This window comes from Ambystoma mexicanum, chromosome 1p (assembly GCF_040938575.1).
Source record: "Ambystoma mexicanum isolate Mex_15411 chromosome 1p, UKY_AmexF1_1, whole genome shotgun sequence".
In the NCBI taxonomy this organism is placed as follows: domain Eukaryota; kingdom Metazoa; phylum Chordata; class Amphibia; order Caudata; family Ambystomatidae; genus Ambystoma; species Ambystoma mexicanum.
In genome coordinates, this window is record NC_090921.1 from 1,028,243,831 (window position 1) to 1,028,263,033 (window position 19,203).

Below are 19,203 nucleotides of genomic sequence, written 5' to 3' on the forward strand. Positions count from 1 at the left end.
ATTGAGTAAAAGCACATCAGTTCCCAATTAAAAAAATGACCCCCTCCGCAGTCTCCCGCATGTTAGTGACCACCATACTAAGGGGGAAAAGTTGAAAGGCGGCACGTCACAGGCCATCTCCTCAGAGTATTCAGCCGCGTTGGGCCTTGACAATATTTTAATATCTTGGATGGTGTATAGTGTTCTCTCATTTTCCTTGAGAAATCAAGATTGTCAAGGGGATTCTGCTGTTTTGTCAGTTCATAGCAAGAGATGGGGATCCAAAATACCTCACAGGAAACCAGCGAAGATTGGTGTCGGACAGAAAAATAACGTGGCCACAGCCTCAAAGCAAAAGGCATCTATTTTCAATGATGAAATATAATATAATTATAAATTGTCTGTTATTTTACTTTCCAAGTATTTTACTTTCCAAGTATTCAATAAAATGTGCATTTGGCAAAAGTCCTTCGAGCCGGATTTGAACCAGCGACCTAAGGATGCCTGTTTTACCACTACAGTCCTCCGCTCTACCAACTGAGCTATCGAAGGCTAGGCAAATCAGTCTCTAGCAAGCTCAATACGAGCTTCCACTTCAACCGTCGACATTGAAACATCTCTTGCAATTCTTGCAAAATACTACAAATTTGGCTTGTGAGGTTCCCGAATTGAGTAAAAGCACATCAGTTCACAATTAAAAAAATGACCCCCTCCGCAGTCTCCCGCATGTTACTGACCACCATACTAAGGAGGAAAAGTTGAAAGGCGGCGCCTCGCAGGCCATCTCCTCAGAGTATTCATCAGTGTTCGGCCATGACAATATTTTAATATCTTGGATGGTGTATAGTGTTCTCTCATTTTCCTTGAGAAATCAAGATTGTCAAGGGGATTCTGCTGTTTTGCCAGTTCATAGCAAGAAATGGGGATCCAAAACACCTCACAGGAAACCACGGAAGATTCGTGTTGGACAGAAAAATAACGTGGCCACAGCCTCAAAGCAAAAGGCATCTATTTTCAGTGATGAAATATAATATAATTATAAATTGTCTGTTATTTTACTTTCCAAGTATTTTACTTTCCAAGTATTCAATAAAATGTGCATTTGGCAAAAGTCCTTTGAGCCGGACTTGAACCAGCGACGAGCTATCGAAGGCTTGGCAAATCATTCTCTAGCAAACTCAATACGAGCTTCCACTTCAACCGTCGACTTGTAAACATCTCTTGCAATTCGTGCAAAATACTACAAATTTGGCTTGTGAGGTTCCCGAATTGAGTAAAAGCACATCAGTTCCCAATTTAAAAAATGACCCCCTCCGCAGTCTCCCGCATGTTACTGACCACCATACTAAGGGGGAAAAGTTGAAAGGCGGCGCCTCACAGGCCATCTCCTCAGAGTATTCAGCCGTGTTGGGCCTTGACAATATTTTAATATCTTGGATGATGTATAGTGTTCTCCCATTTCCCTTGAGAAATCAAGATTGTCAAGGGGATTCTGCTGTTTTGTCAGTTCATAGCAAGAGATGGGGATCCAAAACACCTCACAGGAAACCAACGAAGATTGGTGTCGGACAGAAAAATAACGTGGCCACAGCCTCAAATCAAAAGGCATCTATTTTCAGTGATGAAATATAATATAATTATAAATTGTCTGTTATTTTACTTTCCAAGTATTTTACTTTCCAAGTATTCAATAAAATGTGCACTTGGCAAAAGTCCTTCAAGCCGGATTTGAACCAGCGACCTAAGGATGCCTGTTTTACCACTACAATCCTCCGCTCTACCAACTGAGCTATCGAAGGCTTGGCAAATCATTCTCTAGCAAACTTGGCTTGTGAGGTTCCCAAATTGAGTAAAAGCACATCAGTTCCCAATTAAAAAAATGACCCCCTCCGCAGTCTCCCGCATGTTACTGACCACCATACTAAGGGGGAAAAGTTGAAAGGCGACACCTCACAGGCCATCTCCTCAGAGTATTCAGCCGTGTTGGGCCTTGACAATATTTTAATATCTTGGATGGTGTATAGTGTTCTCTCATTTCCCTTGAGAAATCAAGATTGTCAAGGGGATTCTGCTGTTTTGCCAGTTCATAGCAAGAGATGGGGATCCAAAACACCTCACAGGAAACCAATGAAGATTCGTGTTGGACAGAAAAATAACGTGGCCACAGCCTCAAAGCAAAAGGCATCTATTTTCAGTGATGAAATATAATATAATTATAAATTGTCTGTTATTTTACTTTCCAAGTATTTTACTTTCCAAGTATTCAATAAAATGTGCATTTGGCAAAAGTCCTTTGAGCCGGACTTGAACCAGCGACCTAAGGATGCCTGTTTTACCACTACAGTCCTCCGCTCTACCAACTGAGCTATCGAAGGCTTGGCAAATCAGTCTCTAGCAAGCTCAATACGAGCTTCCACTTCAACCGTCGACATGCAAACATCTATTGCAATTCGTGCAAAATACTACAAATTTGGCTTGTTAGGTTCCCGAATTGAGTAAAAGCACATCAGTTCCCAATTAAAAAAAATGACCCCCTCCGCAGTCTCCCGCATGTTACTGACCACCATACTAAGGAGGAAAAGTTGAAAGGCGGCGCCTCACAGGCCATCTCCTCAGAGTATTCATCAGTGTTCGGCCATGACAATATTTTAATATCTTGGATGGTGTATAGTGTTCTCTCATTTTCCTTGAGAAATCAAGATTGTCAAGGGGATTCTGCTGTTTTGCCAGTTCATAGCAAGAAATGGGGATCCAAAACACCTCACAGGAAACCACGGAAGATTCGTGTTGGACAGAAAAATAACGTGGCCACAGCCTCAAAGCAAAAGGCATCTATTTTCAGTGATGAAATATAATATAATTATAAATTGTCTGTTATTTTACTTTCCAAGTATTTTACTTTCCAAGTATTCAATAAAATGTGCATTTGGCAAAAGTCCTTTGAGCCGGACTTGAACCAGCGACGAGCTATCGAAGGCTTGGCAAATCATTCTCTAGCAAACTCAATACGAGCTTCCACTTCAACCGTCGACTTGTAAACATCTCTTGCAATTCGTGCAAAATACTACAAATTTGGCTTGTGAGGTTCCCGAATTGAGTAAAAGCACATCAGTTCCCAATTTAAAAAATGACCCCCTCCGCAGTCTCCCGCATGTTACTGACCACCATACTAAGGGGGAAAAGTTGAAAGGCGGCGCCTCACAGGCCATCTCCTCAGAGTATTCAGCCGTGTTGGGCCTTGACAATATTTTAATATCTTGGATGATGTATAGTGTTCTCCCATTTCCCTTGAGAAATCAAGATTGTCAAGGGGATTCTGCTGTTTTGTCAGTTCATAGCAAGAGATGGGGATCCAAAACACCTCACAGGAAACCAACGAAGATTGGTGTCGGACAGAAAAATAACGTGGCCACAGCCTCAAATCAAAAGGCATCTATTTTCAGTGATGAAATATAATATAATTATAAATTGTCTGTTATTTTACTTTCCAAGTATTTTACTTTCCAAGTATTCAATAAAATGTGCACTTGGCAAAAGTCCTTCAAGCCGGATTTGAACCAGCGACCTAAGGATGCCTGTTTTACCACTACAATCCTCCGCTCTACCAACTGAGCTATCGAAGGCTTGGCAAATCATTCTCTAGCAAACTTGGCTTGTGAGGTTCCCAAATTGAGTAAAAGCACATCAGTTCCCAATTAAAAAAATGACCCCCTCCGCAGTCTCCCGCATGTTACTGACCACCATACTAAGGGGGAAAAGTTGAAAGGCGACACCTCACAGGCCATCTCCTCAGAGTATTCAGCCGTGTTGGGCCTTGACAATATTTTAATATCTTGGATGGTGTATAGTGTTCTCTCATTTCCCTTGAGAAATCAAGATTGTCAAGGGGATTCTGCTGTTTTGCCAGTTCATAGCAAGAGATGGGGATCCAAAACACCTCACAGGAAACCAATGAAGATTCGTGTTGGACAGAAAAATAACGTGGCCACAGCCTCAAAGCAAAAGGCATCTATTTTCAGTGATGAAATATAATATAATTATAAATTGTCTGTTATTTTACTTTCCAAGTATTTTACTTTCCAAGTATTCAATAAAATGTGCATTTGGCAAAAGTCCTTTGAGCCGGACTTGAACCAGCGACGAGCTATCGAAGGCTTGGCAAATCATTCTCTAGCAAACTCAATACGAGCTTCCACTTCAACCGTCGACTTGTAAACATCTCTTGCAATTCGTGCAAAATACTACAAATTTGGCTTGTGAGGTTCCCGAATTGAGTAAAAGCACATCAGTTCTCAATTAAAAAAATGACCCCTTCCGCAGTCTCCCGCATGTTACTGACCACCATACTAAGGTGGAAAAGTTGAAAGGCGCGCCTCACAGGCCATCTCCTCAGAGTATTCAGCCGTGTTGGGCCTTGACAATATTTTAATATCTTGGATGGTGTATAGTGTTCTCCCATTTCCCTTGAGAAATCAAGATTGTCAAGGGGATTCTGCTGTTTTGTCAGTTCATAGCAAGAGATGGGGATCCAAAACACCTCACAGGAAACCAACGAAGATTGGTTTCGGACAGAAAAATAACGTGGCCACAGCCTCAAAGCAAAAGGCATCTATTTTCAATGATGAAATATAATATAATTATAAATTGTCTGTTATTTTACTTTCCAAGTATTTTACTTTCCAAGTATTCAATAAAATGTGCATTTGGCAAAAGTCCTTCGAGCCGGATTTGAACCAGCGACCTAAGGATGCCTGTTTTATCACTACAGTCCTCCGCTCTACCAACTGAGCTATCGAAGGCTTGGCAAATCATTCTCTAGCAAACTCAATACGAGCTTCCACTTCAACCGTCGACTTGTAAACATCTCTTGCAATTCGTGCAAAATACTACAAATTTGGCTTGTGAGGTTCCCGAATTGAGTAAAAGCACATCAGTTCCCAATTAAAAAAATGACCCCCTCCGCAGTCTCCCGCATGTTACTGACCACCATACTAAGGAGGAAAAGTTGAAAGGCGGCGCCTCACAGGCCATCTCCTCAGAGTATTCAGCCGTGTTGGGCCTTGACAATATTTTAATATCTTGGATGGTGTATAGTGTTCTCTCATTTCCCTTGAGAAATCAAGATTGTCAAGGGGATTCTGCTGTTTTGCCAGTTCATAGCAAGAGATGGGGATCCAAAACACCTCACAGGAAACCAATGAAGATTGGTGTTGGACAGAAACATAACGTGGCGACAGCCTCAAAGCAAAAGGCATCTATTTTCAATGATGAAATATAATATAATTATAAATTGTCTGTTATTTTATTTTCCAAGCATTTTACTTTCCAAGTATTCAATAAAATTTGCATTTGGCAAAAGCCCTTCAATCTGCATTTGAACCAGCGACCTAAGGATGCCTGTTTTACCACTACAGTCCTCTGCTCTACCAACTGAGCTATCGAAGGCTTGGCAAATCATTCTCTAGCAAACTCAATACGAGCTTCCACTTCAACCGTAGATTTGTAAACATCTCTTTCAATTCGTGCACAATACTACAAATTTTGTTTGTGAGGTTCCCGAATTGAGTAAAAGCACATCAGTTCTCAATTAAAAAAATGACCCCCTCCGCAGTCTCCCGCATGACCACCATACTAAGGGGGAAAAGTTGAAAGGCGCGCCTCACAGGCCATCTCCTCAGAGTATTCAGCCGTGTTGGGCCTTGACAATATTTTAATATCTTGGATGGTGTATAGTGTTCTCCCATTTCCCTTGAGAAATCAAGATTGTCAAGGGGATTCTGCTGTTTTGTCAGTTCATAGCAAGAGATGGGGATCCAAAACACCTCACAGGAAACCAACGAAGATTGGTTTCGGACAGAAAAATAACGCGGCCACAGCCTCAAAGCAAAAGGCATCTATTTTCAATGATGAAATATAATATAATTATAAATTGTCTGTTATTTTACTTTCCAAGTATTTTACTTTCCAAGTATTCAATAAAATGTGCATTTGGCAAAAGTCCTTCGAGCCGGATTTGAACCAGCGACCTAAGGATGCCTGTTTTATCACTACAGTCCTCCGCTCTACCAACTGAGCTTTCGAAGGCTTGGCAAATCATTCTCTAGCAAACTCAATACGAGCTTCCACTTCAACCGTCGACTTGTAAACATCTCTTGCAATTCGTGCAAAATACTACAAATTTGGCTTGTGAGGTTCCCGAATTGAGTAAAAGCACATCAGTTCCCAATTAAAAAAATGACCCCTCCGCAGTCTCCCGCATGTTACTGACCACCATACTAAGGAGGAAAAGTTGAAAGGCGGCGCCTCACAGGCCATCTCCTCAGAGTATTCAGCCGTGTTGGGCCTTGACAATATTTTAATATCTTGGATGGTGTATAGTGTTCTCTCATTTCCCTTGAGAAATCAAGATTGTCAAGGGGATTCTGCTGTTTTGCCAGTTCATAGCAAGAGATGGGGATCCAAAACACCTCACAGGAAACCAATGAAGATTGGTGTTGGACAGAAACATAACGTGGCGACAGCCTCAAAGCAAAAGGCATCTATTTTCAATGATGAAATATGATATAATTATAAATTGTCTGTTATTTTATTTTCCAAGCATTTTACTTTCCAAGTATTCAATAAAATTTGCATTTGGCAAAAGTCCTTCAATCTGCATTTGAACCAGCGACCTAAGGATGCCTGTTTTACCACTACAGTCCTCTGCTCTACCAACTGAGCTATCGAAGGCTTGGCAAACCAGGCTCTAGCAAGCTCAATACGAGCTTCCACTTCAACCGTCGACATTCAAACATCTCTTGCAATTCGTGCAAAATACTACATATTTGGCTTGTGAGGTTCCCGAATTGAGTAAAAGCACATCAGTTCACAATTAAAAAAATGACCCCCTCCGCAGTCTCCCGCATGTTACTGACCACCATACTAAGGGGGAAAAGTTGAAAGGCGGCGCCTCACAGGCCATCTCCTCAGAGTATTCAGCCGTGTTGGGCCTTGACAATATTTTAATATCTTGGATGGTGTATAGTGTTCTCTCATTTCCCTTGAGAAATCAAGATTGTCAAGGGGATTCTGCTGTTTTGCCAGTTCATAGCAAGAGATGGGGATCCAAAACACCTCACAGGAAACCAGCGAAGATTCGTGTTGGACAGAAAAATAACATGGTCACAGCCTCAAAGCAAAAGGCATCTATTTTCAGTGATGAAATATAATATAATTATAAATTGTCTGTTATTTTACTTTCCAAGTATTTTACTTTCCAAGTATTCAATAAAATGTGCATTTGGCAAAAGTCCTTCGAGCCGGATTTGAACCAGTGACCTAATGATGCCTGTTTTACCACTACAGTCCTCCGCTCTACCAACTGAGCTATCGAAGGCTTGGCAAATCAGTCTCTAGCAAACTCAATACGAGCTTCCACTTCAACCGTCGACTTGTAAACATCTCTTGCAATTCGTGCAAAATACTACAAATTTGGCTTGTGAGGTTCCCGAATTGAGTAAAAGCACATCAGTTCCCAATTTAAAAAATGACCCCCTCCGCAGTCTCCCGCATGTTACTGACCACCAATCTAAGGAGGAAAAGTTGAAAGGCGGCGCCTCACAGGCCATCTCCTCAGAGTATTCAGCCGTGTTGGGCCTTGACAATATTTTAATATCTTGGATGGTGTATAGTGTTCTCTCATTTCCCTTGAGAAATCAAGATTGTCAAGGGGATTCTGCTGTTTTGCCAGTTCATAGCAAGAGATGGGGATCCAAAACACCTCACAGGAAACCAATGAAGATTGGTGTTGGACAGAAACATAACGTGGCGACAGCCTCAAAGCAAAAGGCATCTATTTTCAATGATGAAATATAATATAATTATAAATTGTCTGTTATTTTATTTTCCAAGCATTTTACTTTCCAAGTATTCAATAAAATTTGCATTTGGCAAAAGTCCTTCAATCTGCATTTGAACCAGCGACCTAAGGATGCCTGTTTTACCACTACAGTCCTCAGCTCTACCAACTGAGCTATCGAAGGCTTGGCAAATGAGTCTCTAGCAAGCTCAATACGAGCTTCCACTTCAACCGTCGACATTCAAACATCTCTTGCAATTCGTGCAAAATACTACAAATTTGGCTTGTGAGGTTCCCGAATTGAGTAAAAGCACATCAGTTCACAATTAAAAAAATGACCCCCTCCGCAGTCTCCCGCATGTTACTGACCACCATACTAAGGGGGAAAAGTTGAAAGGCGGCGCCTCACAGGCCATCTCCTCAGAGTATTCAGCCGTGTTGGGCCTTGACAATATTTTAATATCTTGGATGGTGTATAGTGTTCTCTCATTTCCCTTGAGAAATCAAGATTGTCAAGGGGATTCTGCTGTTCTGCCAGTTCATAGCAAGAGATGGGGATCCAAAACACCTCACATGAAACCAATGAAGATTCGTGTTGGACAGAAACATAACGTGGCCACAGCCTCAAAGCAACAGGCATCTATTTTCAGTGATGAAATATAATATAATTATAAATTGTCTGTTATTTTACTTTCCAAGTATTTTACTTTCCAAGTATTCAATAAAATGTGCATTTGGCAAAAGTCCTTTGGCCGGATTTGAACCAGCGACCTAAGGATGCCTGTTTTACCACTACAGTCCTCCGCTCTACCAACTGAGCTATCGAAGGCTTGGCAAATCGCTCTCTAGCAAACTCAATACGAGCTTCCACTTCAACCGTCGACTTGCAAACATCTCTTGCAATTCGTGCAAAATACTACAAATTTGGCTTGTGACGTTCCCGAATTGAGTAAAAGCACATCAGTTCCCAATTAAAAAAATGACCCCCTCCGCAGTCTCCCGCATGTTACTGACCACCATACTAAGGGGGACAAGTTGAAAGGCGGCACCTCACAGGCCATCTCCTCAGAGTATTCAGCCGCGTTGGGCCTTGACAATATTTTAATATCTTGGATGGTGTATAGTGTTCTCTCATTTCCCTTGAGAAATCAAGATTGTCAAGGGGATTCTGCTGTTTTGCCAGTTCATAGCAAGAGATGGGGATCCATAACACCTCACAGGAAACCAATGAAGATTGGTGTTGAACAGAAATATAACGTGGCCACAGCCTCAAAGCAAAAGGCATCTATTTTCAGTGATGAAATATAATATAATTATAAATTGTCTGTTATTTTATTTTCCAAGTATTTTACTTTCCAAGTATTCAATAAAATTTGCATTTGGCAAAAGTCCTTCAATCCGGATTTCAACCAGCGACCTAAGGATGCCTGTTTTACCACTACAGTCCTCAGCTCTACCAACTGAGCTATCGAAGGCTTGGCAAATCAGTTTCTAGCAAGCTCAATATGAGCTTCCACTTCAACCGTCGACTTGTAAACATCTCTTGCAATTCGTGCAAAATACTACAAATTTGGCTTGTGACGTTCCCGAATTGAGTAAAAGCACATCAGTTCCCAATTAAAAAATGACCCAATCCGCAGTCTCCCGCATGTTACTGACCACCATACTAAGGGGGAAAAGTTGAAAGGCGGCGCCTCACAGGCCATCTCCTCAGAGTATTCAGCCGTGTTGGGCCTTGACAATATTTTAATATCTTGGATGGTGTATACTGTTCTCTCATTTCCCTTGAGAAATCAAGATTGTCAAGGGGATTCTGCTGTTTTGCCAGTTCATAGCAAGAGATGGGGATCCAAAACACCTCACAGGAAACCAATGAAGATTGGTGTTGAACAGAAATATAACGTGGCCACAGCCTCAAAGCAAAAGGCATCTATTTTCAGTGATGAAATATAATATAATTATAAATTGTCTGTTATTTTATTTTCCAAGTATTTTACTTTCCAAGTATTCAATAAAATTTGCATTTGGCAAAAGTCCTTCAATCCGGATTTCAACCAGCGACCTAAGGATGCCTGTTTTACCACTACAGTCCTCCGCTCTACCAACTGAGCTATCGAAGGCTTGGCAAATCAGTCTCTAGCAAGCTCAATACGAGCTTCCACTTCAACCGTCGACATGCAAACATCTATTGCAATTCGTGCAAAATACTACAAATTTGGCTTGTTAGGTTCCCGAATTGAGTAAAAGCACATCAGTTCCCAATTAAAAAAAATGACCCCCTCCGCAGTCTCCCGCATGTTACTGACCACCATACTAAGGAGGAAAAGTTGAAAGGCGGCGCCTCACAGGCCATTTCCTCAGAGTATTCATCAGTGTTCGGCCTTGACAATATTTTAATATCTTGGATGGTGTATAGTGTTCTCCCATTTCCCTTGAGAAATCAAGATTGTCAAGGGGATTCTGCTGTTTTGCCAGTTCATAGCAAGAGATGGGGATCCAAAACACCTCACAGGAAAACAATGAAGATTGGTGTTGGACAGAAACATAACGTGGCCACAGCCTCAAAGCAAAAGGCATCTATTTTCAGTGATGAAATATAATATAATTATAAATTGTCTGTTATTTTATTTTCCAAGTATTTTACTTTCCAAGTATTCAATAAAATTTGCATTTGGCAAAAGTCCTTCGAGCCGGATTTGAACCAGCAACCTAAGGATGCCTGTTTTACCACTACAGTCCTCCGCTCTACCAACTGAGCTATCAAAAGCTTGGCAAATCATTTTCTAGCAAACTCAATACGAGCTTCCACTTAAACCGTCGACTTGTAAACATCTCTTGCAATTCGTGCAAAATACTACAAATTTGGCTTGTGAGGTTCCCGAATTGAGTAAAAGCACATCAGTTCCCAATTAAAAAAATGACCCCCTCCGCAGTCTCCCGCATGTTACTGACCACCATACTAAGGGGGAAAAGTTGAAAGGCGGCGCCTCACAGGCCATCTCCTCAGAGTATTCAGCCGTGTTGGGCCTTGACAATATTTTAATATCTTGGATGATGTATAGTGTTCTCCCATTTCCCTTGAGAAATCAAGATTGTCAAGGGGATTCTGCTGTTTTGTCAGTTCATAGCAAGAGATGGGGATCCAAAACACCTCACAGGAAACCAACGAAGATTGGTGTCGGACAGAAAAATAACGTGGCCACAGCCTCAAATCAAAAGGCATCTATTTTCAGTGATGAAATATAATATAATTATAAATTGTCTGTTATTTTACTTTCCAAGTATTTTACTTTCCAAGTATTCAATAAAATGTGCACTTGGCAAAAGTCCTTCGAGCCGGATTTGAACCAGCGACCTAAGGATGCCTGTTTTACCACTACAGTCCTCCGCTCTACCAACTGAGCTATCGAAGGCTTGGCAAATCATTCTCTAGCAAACTTGGCTTGTGAGGTTCCCAAATTGAGTAAAAGCACATCAGTTCCCAATTAAAAAAATGACCCCCTCCGCAGTCTCCCGCATGTTACTGACCACCATACTAAGGGGGAAAAGTTGAAAGGCGACACCTCACAGGCCATCTCCTCAGAGTATTCAGCCGTGTTGGGCCTTGACAATATTTTAATATCTTGGATGGTGTATAGTGTTCTCTCATTTCCCTTGAGAAATCAAGATTGTCAAGGGGATTCTGCTGTTTTGCCAGTTCATAGCAAGAGATGGGGATCCAAAACACCTCACAGGAAACCAATGAAGATTCGTGTTGGACAGAAAAATAACGTGGCCACAGCCTCAAAGCAAAAGGCATCTATTTTCAGTGATGAAATATAATATAATTATAAATTGTCTGTTATTTTACTTTCCAAGTATTTTACTTTCCAAGTATTCAATAAAATGTGCATTTGGCAAAAATTCCTTCGAGCCGGATTTGAACCAGCGACCTAAGGATGCCTGTTTTACCACTACAGTCCTCCGCTCTACCAACTGAGCTATCGAAGGCTTGGCAAATCGTTCTCTAGCAAACTCAATACGAGCTTCCACTTCAACCGTCGACTTGTAAACATCTCTTGCAATTCGTGCAAAATACTACAAATTTGGCTTGTGACGTTCCCGAATTGAGTAAAAGCACATCAGTTCCCAATTAAAAAAATGACCCCCTCCGCAGTCTCCCGCATGTTACTGACCACCATACTAAGGGGGAAAAGTTGAAGGCGGCACCTCACAGGCCATCTCCTCAGAGTATTCAGCCGCGTTGGGCCTTGACAATATTTTAATATCTTGGATGGTGTATAGTGTTCTCTCATTTCCCTTGAGAAATCAAGATTGTCAAGGGGATTCTGCTGTTTTGCCAGTTCATAGCAAGAGATGGGGATCCATAACACCTCACAGGAAACCAACGAAGATTGGTGTTGAACAGAAATATAACGTGGCCACAGCCTCAAAGCAAAAGGCATCTATTTTCAGTGATGAAATATAATATAATTATAAATTGTCTGTTATTTTATTTTCCAAGTATTTTACTTTCCAAGTATTCAATAAAATTTGCATTTGGCAAAAGTCCTTCAATCCGGATTTCAACCAGCGACCTAAGGATGCCTGTTTTACCACTACAGTCCTCAGCTCTACCAACTGAGCTATCGAAGGCTTGGCAAATCAGTCTCTAGCAAGCTCAATATGAGCTTCCACTTCAACCGTCGACTTGTAAACATCTCTTGCAATTCGTGCAAAATACAACAAATTTGGCTTGTGACGTTCCCGAATTGAGTAAAAGCACATCAGTTCCCAATTAAAAAGACCCCCTCCGCAGTCTCCCGCATGTTACTGGCCACCATACTAAGGGGGAAAAGTTGAAAGGCGGCGCCTCACAGGCCATCTCCTCAGAGTATTCAGCCGTGTTGGGCCTTGACAATATTTTAATATCTTGGATGGTGTATACTGTTCTCTCATTTCCCTTGAGAAATCAAGATTGTCAAGGGGATTCTGCTGTTTTGCCAGTTCATAGCAAGAGATGGGGATCCAAAACACCTCACAGGAAACCAATGAAGATTGGTGTTGAACAGAAATATAACGTGGCCACAGCCTCAAAGCAAAAGGCATGTATTTTCAGTGATGAAATATAATATAATTATGAATTGTCTGTTATTTTATTTTCCAAGTATTTTACTTTCCAAGTATTCAATAAAATTTGCATTTGGCAAAAGTCCTTCAATCCGGATTTCAACCAGCGACCTAAGGATGCCTGTTTTACCACTACAGTCCTCCGCTCTACCAACTGAGCTATCGAAGGCTTGGCAAATCAGTCTCTAGCAAGCTCAATACGAGCTTCCACTTCAACCGTCGTCATGCAAACATCTATTGCAATTCGTGCAAAATACTACAAATTTGGCTTGTTAGGTTCCCGAATTGAGTAAAAGCACATCAGTTCCCAATTAAAAAAAATGACCCCCTCCGCAGTCTCCCGCATGTTACTGACCACCATACTAAGGAGGAAAAGTTGAAAGGCGGCGCCTCACAGGCCATCTCCTCAGAGTATTCATCAGTGTTCGGCCTTGACAATATTTTAATATCTTGGATGGTGTATAGTGTTTTCCCATTTCCCTTGAGAAATCAAGATTGTCAAGGGGATTCTGCTGTTTTGCCAGTTCATAGCAAGAGATGGGGATCCAAAACACCTCACAGGAAAACAATGAAGATTGGTGTTGGACAGAAACATAACGTGGCCACAGCCTCAAAGCAAAAGGCATCTATTTTCAGTGATGAAATATAATATAATTATAAATTGTCTGTTATTTTATTTTCCAAGTATTTTACTTTCCAAGTATTCAATAAAATGTGCATTTGGCAAAAGTCCTTCGAGCCGGATTTGAACCAGCAACCTAAGGATGCCTGTTTTACCACTACAGTCCTCCGCTCTACCAACTGAGCTATCAAAGGCTTGGCAAATCATTCTCTAGCAAACTCAATATGAGCTTCCACTTAAACCGTCGACTTGTAAACATCTCTTGCAATTCGTGCAAAATACTACAAATTTGGCTTGTGAGGTTCCCGAATTGAGTAAAAGCACATCAGTTCCCAATTAAAAAAATGACCCCCTCCGCAGTCTCCCGCATGTTACTGACCACCATACTAAGGGGGAAAAGTTGAAAGGCGACACCTCACAGGCCATCTCCTCAGAGTATTCAGCCGTGTTGGGCCTTGACAATATTTTAATATCTTGGATGGTGTATAGTGTTCTCTCATTTCCCTTGAGAAATCAAGATTGTCAAGGGGATTCTGCTGTTTTGCCAGTTCATAGCAAGAGATGGGGATCCAAAACACCTCACAGGAAACCAATGAAGATTCGTGTTGGACAGAAAAATAACGTGGCCACAGCCTCAAAGCAAAAGGCATCTATTTTCAGTGATGAAATATAATATAATTATAAATTGTCTGTTATTTTACTTTCCAAGTATTTTACTTTCCAAGTATTCAATAAAATGTGCATTTGGCAAAAGTCCTTTGAGCCGGACTTGAACCAGCGACGAGCTATCGAAGGCTTGGCAAATCATTCTCTAGCAAACTCAATACGAGCTTCCACTTCAACCGTCGACTTGTAAACATCTCTTGCAATTCGTGCAAAATACTACAAATTTGGCTTGTGAGGTTCCCGAATTGAGTAAAAGCACATCAGTTCTCAATTAAAAAAATGACCCCTTCCGCAGTCTCCCGCATGTTACTGACCACCATACTAAGGTGGAAAAGTTGAAAGGCGCGCCTCACAGGCCATCTCCTCAGAGTATTCAGCCGTGTTGGGCCTTGACAATATTTTAATATCTTGGATGGTGTATAGTGTTCTCCCATTTCCCTTGAGAAATCAAGATTGTCAAGGGGATTCTGCTGTTTTGTCAGTTCATAGCAAGGGATGGGGATCCAAAACACCTCACAGGAAACCAACGAAGATTGGTTTCGGACAGAAAAATAACGTGGCCACAGCCTCAAAGCAAAAGGCATCTATTTTCAATGATGAAATATAATATAATTATAAATTGTCTGTTATTTTACTTTCCAAGTATTTTACTTTCCAAGTATTCAATAAAATGTGCATTTGGCAAAAGTCCTTCGAGCCGGATTTGAACCAGCGACCTAAGGATGCCTGTTTTATCACTACAGTCCTCCGCTCTACCAACTGAGCTATCGAAGGCTTGGCAAATCATTCTCTAGCAAACTCAATACGAGCTTCCACTTCAACCGTCGACTTGTAAACATCTCTTGCAATTCGTGCAAAATACTACAAATTTGGCTTGTGAGGTTCCCGAATTGAGTAAAAGCACATCAGTTCCCAATTAAAAAAATGACCCCCTCCGCAGTCTCCCGCATGTTACTGACCACCATACTAAGGAGGAAAAGTTGAAAGGCGGCGCCTCACAGGCCATCTCCTCAGAGTATTCAGCCGTGTTGGGCCTTGACAATATTTTAATATCTTGGATGGTGTATAGTGTTCTCTCATTTCCCTTGAGAAATCAAGATTGTCAAGGGGATTCTGCTGTTTTGCCAGTTCATAGCAAGAGATGGGGATCCAAAACACCTCACAGGAAACCAATGAAGATTGGTGTTGGACAGAAACATAACGTGGCGACAGCCTCAAAGCAAAAGGCATCTATTTTCAATGATGAAATATAATATAATTATAAATTGTCTGTTATTTTATTTTCCAAGCATTTTACTTTCCAAGTATTCAATAAAATTTGCATTTGGCAAAAGTCCTTCAATCTGCATTTGAACCAGCGACCTAAGGATGCCTGTTTTACCACTACAGTCCTCTGCTCTACCAACTGAGCTATCGAAGGCTTGGCAAAGCATTCTCTAGCAAACTCAATACGAGCTTCCACTTCAACCGTAGATTTGTAAACATCTCTTTCAATTCGTGCACAATACTACAAATTTTGTTTGTGAGGTTCCCGAATTGAGTAAAAGCACATCAGTTCTCAATTAAAAAAATGACCCCCTCCGCAGTCTCCCGCATGACCACCATACTAAGGGGGAAAAGTTGAAAGGCGCGCCTCACAGGCCATCTCCTCAGAGTATTCAGCCGTGTTGGGCCTTGACAATATTTTAATATCTTGGATGGTGTATAGTGTTCTCCCATTTCCCTTGAGAAATCAAGATTGTCAAGGGGATTCTGCTGTTTTGTCAGTTCATAGCAAGAGATGGGGATCCAAAACACCTCACAGGAAACCAACGAAGATTGGTTTCGGACAGAAAAATAACGCGGCCACAGCCTCAAAGCAAAAGGCATCTATTTTCAATGATGAAATATAATATAATTATAAATTGTCTGTTATTTTACTTTCCAAGTATTTTACTTTCCAAGTATTCAATAAAATGTGCATTTGGCAAAAGTCCTTCGAGCCGGATTTGAACCAGCGACCTAAGGATGCCTGTTTTATCACTACAGTCCTCCGCTCTACCAACTGAGCTTTCGAAGGCTTGGCAAATCATTCTCTAGCAAACTCAATACGAGCTTCCACTTCAACCGTCGACTTGTAAACATCTCTTGCAATTCGTGCAAAATACTACAAATTTGGCTTGTGAGGTTCCCGAATTGAGTAAAAGCACATCAGTTCCCAATTAAAAAAATGACCCCTCCGCAGTCTCCCGCATGTTACTGACCACCATACTAAGGAGGAAAAGTTGAAAGGCGGCGCCTCACAGGCCATCTCCTCAGAGTATTCAGCCGTGTTGGGCCTTGACAATATTTTAATATCTTGGATGGTGTATAGTGTTCTCTCATTTCCCTTGAGAAATCAAGATTGTCAAGGGGATTCTGCTGTTTTGCCAGTTCATAGCAAGAGATGGGGATCCAAAACACCTCACAGGAAACCAATGAAGATTGGTGTTGGACAGAAACATAACGTGGCGACAGCCTCAAAGCAAAAGGCATCTATTTTCAATGATGAAATATGATATAATTATAAATTGTCTGTTATTTTATTTTCCAAGCATTTTACTTTCCAAGTATTCAATAAAATTTGCATTTGGCAAAAGTCCTTCAATCTGCATTTGAACCAGCGACCTAAGGATGCCTGTTTTACCACTACAGTCCTCTGCTCTACCAACTGAGCTATCGAAGGCTTGGCAAACCAGGCTCTAGCAAGCTCAATACGAGCTTCCACTTCAATCGTCGACATTCAAACATCTCTTGCAATTCGTGCAAAATACTACATATTTGGCTTGTGAGGTTCCCGAATTGAGTAAAAGCACATCAGTTCACAATTAAAAAAATGACCCCCTCCGCAGTCTCCCGCATGTTACTGACCACCATACTAAGGGGGAAAAGTTGAAAGGCGGCGCCTCACAGGCCATCTCCTCAGAGTATTCAGCCGTGTTGGGCCTTGACAATATTTTAATATCTTGGATGGTGTATAGTGTTCTCTCATTTCCCTTGAGAAATCAAGATTGTCAAGGGGATTCTGCTGTTTTGCCAGTTCATAGCAAGAGATGGGGATCCAAAACACCTCACAGGAAACCAGCGAAGATTCGTGTTGGACAGAAAAATAACATGGTCACAGCCTCAAAGCAAAAGGCATCTATTTTCAGTGATGAAATATAATATAATTATAAATTGTCTGTTATTTTACTTTCCAAGTATTTTACTTTCCAAGTATTCAATAAAATGTGCATTTGGCAAAAGTCCTTCGAGCCGGATTTGAACCAGTGACCTAATGATGCCTGTTTTACCACTACAGTCCTCCGCTCTACCAACTGAGCTATCGAAGGCTTGGCAAATCAGTCTCTAGCAAACTCAATACGAGCTTCCACTTCAACCGTCGACTTGTAAACATCTCTTGCAATTCGTGCAAAATACTACAAATTTGGCTTGTGAGGTTCCCGAATTGAGTAAAAGCACATCAGTTCCCAATTTAAAAAATGACCCCCTCCGCAGTCTCCCGCATGTTACTGACCACCAATCTAAGGAGGAAAAGTTGAAAGGCGGCGCCTCACAGGCCATCTCCTCAGAGTATTCAGCCGTGTTGGGCCTTGACAATATTTTAATATCTTGGATGGTGTATAGTGTTCTCTCATTTCCCTTGAGAAATCAAGATTGTCAAGGGGATTCTGCTGTTTTGCCAGTTCATAGCAAGAGATGGGGATCCAAAACACCTCACAGGAAACCAATGAAGATTGGTGTTGGACAGAAACATAACGTGGCGACAGCCTCAAAGCAAAATGCATCTATTTTCAATGATGAAATATAATATAATTATAAATTGTCTGTTATTTTATTTTCCAAGCATTTTACTTTCCAAGTATTCAATAAAATTTGCATTTGGCAAAAGTCCTTCAATCTGCATTTGAACCAGCGACCTAAGGATGCCTGTTTTACCACTACAGTCCTCAGCTCTACCAACTGAGCTATCGAAGGCTTGGCAAATCAGTCTCTAGCAAGCTCAATACGAGCTTCCACTTCAACCGTCGACATTCAAACATCTCTTGCAATTCGTGCAAAATACTACAAATTTGGCTTGTGAGGTTCCCGAATTGAGTAAAAGCACATCAGTTCACAATTAAAAAAATGACCCCCTCCGCAGTCTCCCGCATGTTACTGACCACCATACTAAGGGGGAAAAGTTGAAAGGCGGCGCCTCACAGGCCATCTCCTCAGAGTATTCAGCCGTGTTGGGCCTTGACAATATTTTAATATCTTGGATGGTGTATAGTGTTCTCTCATTTCCCTTGAGAAATCAAGATTGTCAAGGGGATTCTGCTGTTCTGCCAGTTCATAGCAAGAGATGGGGATCCAAAACACCTCACATGAAACCAATGAAGATTCGTGTTGGACAGAAACATAACGTGGCCACAGCCTCAAAGCAACAGGCATCTATTTTCAGTGATGAAATATAATATAATTATAAATTGTCTGTTATTTTACTTTCCAAGTATTTTACTTTCCAAGTATTCAATAAAATTTGCATTTGGCAAAAGTCCTTCGAGCGGGATTTGAACCAGCAACCTAAGGATGCCTGTTGTACCACTACAGTCCTCCGCTCTACCAACTGAGCTATCGAAGGCTTGGCAAATCATTTTCTAGCAAACTCAATACGAGCTTCCACTTCAACCGTCGACTTGTAAACATCTCTTGCAATTCGTGCAAAATACTACAAATTTGGCTTGTGAGGTTCCCAAATTGAGTAAAAGCACATCAGTTCCCAATTAAAAAAATGACCCCCTCCGCAGTCTCCCGCATGTTAGTGACCACCATACTAAGGGGGAAAAGTTGAAAGGCGGCACGTCACAGGCCATCTCCTCAGAGTATTCAGCCGCGTTGGGCCTTGACAATATTTTAATATCTTGGATGGTGTATAGTGTTCTCTCATTTTCCTTGAGAAATCAAGATTGTCAAGGGGATTCTGCTGTTT

At 41.3% G+C, this 19,203-nt stretch overlaps 7 non-coding genes across 7 annotated transcripts; all 7 read right to left on the reverse strand.

The window, feature by feature from the left end:
• Positions 1 to 445: 445 nt before the first annotated feature.
• Positions 446 to 531, reverse strand: TRNAY-GUA (transfer RNA tyrosine (anticodon GUA)). Its single transcript is given in 2 exon segments — positions 446 to 481; positions 495 to 531. It is a non-coding gene; the product is annotated as a tRNA-Tyr (tRNA).
• Positions 532 to 1,692: 1,161 nt separating this feature from the next.
• Positions 1,693 to 1,778, reverse strand: TRNAY-GUA (transfer RNA tyrosine (anticodon GUA)). Its single transcript is given in 2 exon segments — positions 1,693 to 1,728; positions 1,742 to 1,778. It is a non-coding gene; the product is annotated as a tRNA-Tyr (tRNA).
• A 1,738-nt stretch (positions 1,779 to 3,516) lies between these two features.
• On the reverse strand, positions 3,517 to 3,602 carry TRNAY-GUA (transfer RNA tyrosine (anticodon GUA)). The gene is given in 2 exon segments: positions 3,517 to 3,552; positions 3,566 to 3,602. It is a non-coding gene; the product is annotated as a tRNA-Tyr (tRNA).
• A 1,090-nt stretch (positions 3,603 to 4,692) lies between these two features.
• Positions 4,693 to 4,778, reverse strand: TRNAY-GUA (transfer RNA tyrosine (anticodon GUA)). The gene is given in 2 exon segments: positions 4,693 to 4,728; positions 4,742 to 4,778. It is a non-coding gene; the product is annotated as a tRNA-Tyr (tRNA).
• A 6,365-nt stretch (positions 4,779 to 11,143) lies between these two features.
• On the reverse strand, positions 11,144 to 11,229 carry TRNAY-GUA (transfer RNA tyrosine (anticodon GUA)). Its single transcript is given in 2 exon segments — positions 11,144 to 11,179; positions 11,193 to 11,229. It is a non-coding gene; the product is annotated as a tRNA-Tyr (tRNA).
• Positions 11,230 to 11,720: 491 nt separating this feature from the next.
• On the reverse strand, positions 11,721 to 11,806 carry TRNAY-GUA (transfer RNA tyrosine (anticodon GUA)). The gene is given in 2 exon segments: positions 11,721 to 11,756; positions 11,770 to 11,806. It is a non-coding gene; the product is annotated as a tRNA-Tyr (tRNA).
• A 3,095-nt stretch (positions 11,807 to 14,901) lies between these two features.
• On the reverse strand, positions 14,902 to 14,987 carry TRNAY-GUA (transfer RNA tyrosine (anticodon GUA)). The gene is given in 2 exon segments: positions 14,902 to 14,937; positions 14,951 to 14,987. It is a non-coding gene; the product is annotated as a tRNA-Tyr (tRNA).
• Between the last annotated feature and the right edge of the window lie 4,216 nt (positions 14,988 to 19,203).